This window comes from Cyclopterus lumpus, chromosome 12, assembly GCF_009769545.1.
Source record: "Cyclopterus lumpus isolate fCycLum1 chromosome 12, fCycLum1.pri, whole genome shotgun sequence".
Classification (NCBI taxonomy): domain Eukaryota; kingdom Metazoa; phylum Chordata; class Actinopteri; order Perciformes; family Cyclopteridae; genus Cyclopterus; species Cyclopterus lumpus.
Window position 1 is genome coordinate 21,667,161 of NC_046977.1, and position 2,744 is coordinate 21,669,904.

Below are 2,744 nucleotides of genomic sequence, written 5' to 3' on the forward strand. Positions count from 1 at the left end.
ATCAGTCGATTGGCATTTCAGGTACCGCACTAAGTTGGTTTAAATCCTATTTATCAGATCGATCTCAATTGTATTTGTAAACGATGAAGCCTCAATGACCACCAACGTTAATCACGGAGTTCCACAAGGTTCTGTGCTTGGACCAATTTTATTTACCTTATATATGCTTCCTTTGGGCAACATTATCAGGAAACACTGCATAAACTTTCATTGCTATGCAGACGATACTCAATTATATCTATCGATCAAACTAGAGGAGACCAACCAGCTCGCTAAAATTCAAGAATGTCTTAAAGACATAAAAACATGGATGACCTGCAACTTCCTGATGTTAAACTCAGACAAAACTGAAGTTATTTTACTGGGCCCTGAACACCTCAGAGATCAATTATCTGGTGATGTGGTTTCTGTAGATGGCATTGACCTGGCATCCAACACCACTGTAAAGAATCTCTAGTTATCTTTGACCGAGACTTGTCCTTTAACTCCACGTTAAGCAAATCTCAAGGATTGCATTTTATCATCTACGTAACATTTCAAAAATCAGGCACATCTTGTCTCAAAAAGATGCAGAAAAGCTGGTTCACGTGTTTGTTACTTCCAGACTAGATTACTGCAACTCCTTATTATCAGGCTGCTCTAATAAGTCTCTTAAGTCCCTCCAGTTGATCCAGAATGCTGCAGCTTGTGTACTCACAAAAACTAAGAAAAGAGATCACATTACTCCTGTATTTGCTGCTCTGCACTGGCTCCCTGTAAAATCAAGAATCACATTTAAAATTCTTCTCCTCACCTACACAGCCTTGATTGGTGATGCACCATCATATCTTAAGGAGCTTGTAGTACCATATTGCCCCACTAGAGAGCTGCTCACTAAATGCGGGGCTACTTGTGGTTCCTAGAGTCCTAAAAAGTAGGATGGGAGCCAGAGCCTTCAGTTATCAAGCTCCTCTTTTATGGAACCAGCTTCCACTTTCAGTCCGGGAGGCAGACACAGTCACCTCATTCAAGAATAGACTTAAGACTTTCCTCTTTAATAGTGCTTATAGTTAGGGCTGAATCAGGTTTGTCCTGGTCCAGCCCCTTGATATGCTGCTATAGGCTGCTGGGGGATGTTTTAGGATACACTGAGCACCTATCTCCTCTTCTCTCTCTCCTTATGGATGAATTTACATCTCTCCATTGCACCTTATTAACTCTGCTTCCTCCCCGGAGTCGTTGTGACTTCACGTCTCATAGGGTCTATTGGACCTGGAGGTGTCTGATGCCTGGTGAGCCGGCCTCCCGCGTTGGCCCTGCTGATGCCCCGCCCCCCCTCCTCTCTACCTCCTTCTGTTTCATGGATTGGAGTTCCATTCATACATTGTCATATTCATGTAATGTGTTTATGTAACTTTGTAAATGCTGTTCATTCTGTACACATGACATCTATTCATCTGTCCATCCGGGGAGAGGGATCCTCCTCTGTTGCTCTCCTGAAGGTTTCTTCCCTTTTTTCCCTGTCAAAGGTTATTTTTGGGGAGTTTTTCCTGATCCGATGTGAGGTCAAAGGTCAGGGATGTCGTATGTGTACAGATTGTAAAGCCCTAAATTTGTAATTTGTGATATTGGGCTATACAAAATAAACTGAATTGAATTGAATCTACATAATTCTAAAAGTTGGTATTGTCTCTTTGTGGGTTGTTGTGGCCGAGTGGTTAAGGCGATGGACTAGAAATCCATTGGTTTCTCCCCGCGCAGGTTTGAATCCTGCCAACAACAAAATAGACTTTTCATCAGTTTAGCTTCACCAAATAAGACAATCATAGACCTCCCTGCTGACACATTTCAGGTTCAGCTGAGAAAAAGAGCACCCTCAAAACTGTTACTTTGTCACAAGTTGTTGACTGACTACACACTTTGTCGTTTGTGTTGTCACACTTTGTAACTTTAAAATCCTCAATACTTGTATTAATTCAAACCCATTTTGTTATTATGCTATTGATACTATCTTTACTAAAGAAGGTAGATGCTACAGCAAGGTGTGGTTATTACGTAAGGGGTCTTTGGGAATTTGCAGTGAAAGCCTATTTCCACTGCAATGGTTGCACAGTGGCGAGCATAGCTGCCTTCCAAGCAATTGGCCCCTGTTAGATTCCTGGTCATCATAGTCATTTTCATCCAGTGAGACTATACTGTTGCTTGGTTTTGTAGACAGATGGGGCATTCTCTCTCCTGACTACCAGGGGGCGACTCTTCATGTTTTATAGAAGTCTATGCTTCATGTGTTGAAGCTGCATTCTCTTTACTGACCACCAGGGGGCGACTCCTCTGGTTGTATAGAAGTCTATGCTTCATGTGTTAAAGCTGCATTCTCTCTTCTGACCACCAGAGGGCGACTCCTCTGGTTGTATAGAAGTCGATGCTTCATGTGTTAAAGCTGCATTCTCTCTCCTGACCACCAGGGGGCGACTCCTCTGGTTTTATAGAAGTCTATGCTTCATGTGTTAAAGCTGCATTCTCTCTCCTGACCACCAGGGGGCGACTTCTCTTGTTGTATTGAAGTCTATGCTTCATGTGTTAAAGCTGCATTCTCTCTCCTGACCACCAGGGGTCGACTCCTCTGGTTTTATAGAAGTCTATGCTTCATGTGTTAAAGCTGCATTCTCTCTCCTGACCACCAGAGGGCGACTCCTCTGGTTGTATAGAAGTCGATGCTTCATGTGTTAAAGCTGCATTCTCTCTCCTGACCACCAGGGGGCGAC

At 43.1% G+C, this 2,744-nt stretch overlaps 1 non-coding gene across 1 annotated transcript; it reads left to right on the forward strand.

The window, feature by feature from the left end:
• The first annotated feature begins 1,679 nt into the window (after nt 1–1,679).
• On the forward strand, nt 1,680–1,761 carry trnas-aga. The gene has a single exon. It is a non-coding gene; the product is annotated as a tRNA-Ser (tRNA).
• Nucleotides 1,762–2,744: the final 983 nt, after the last annotated feature.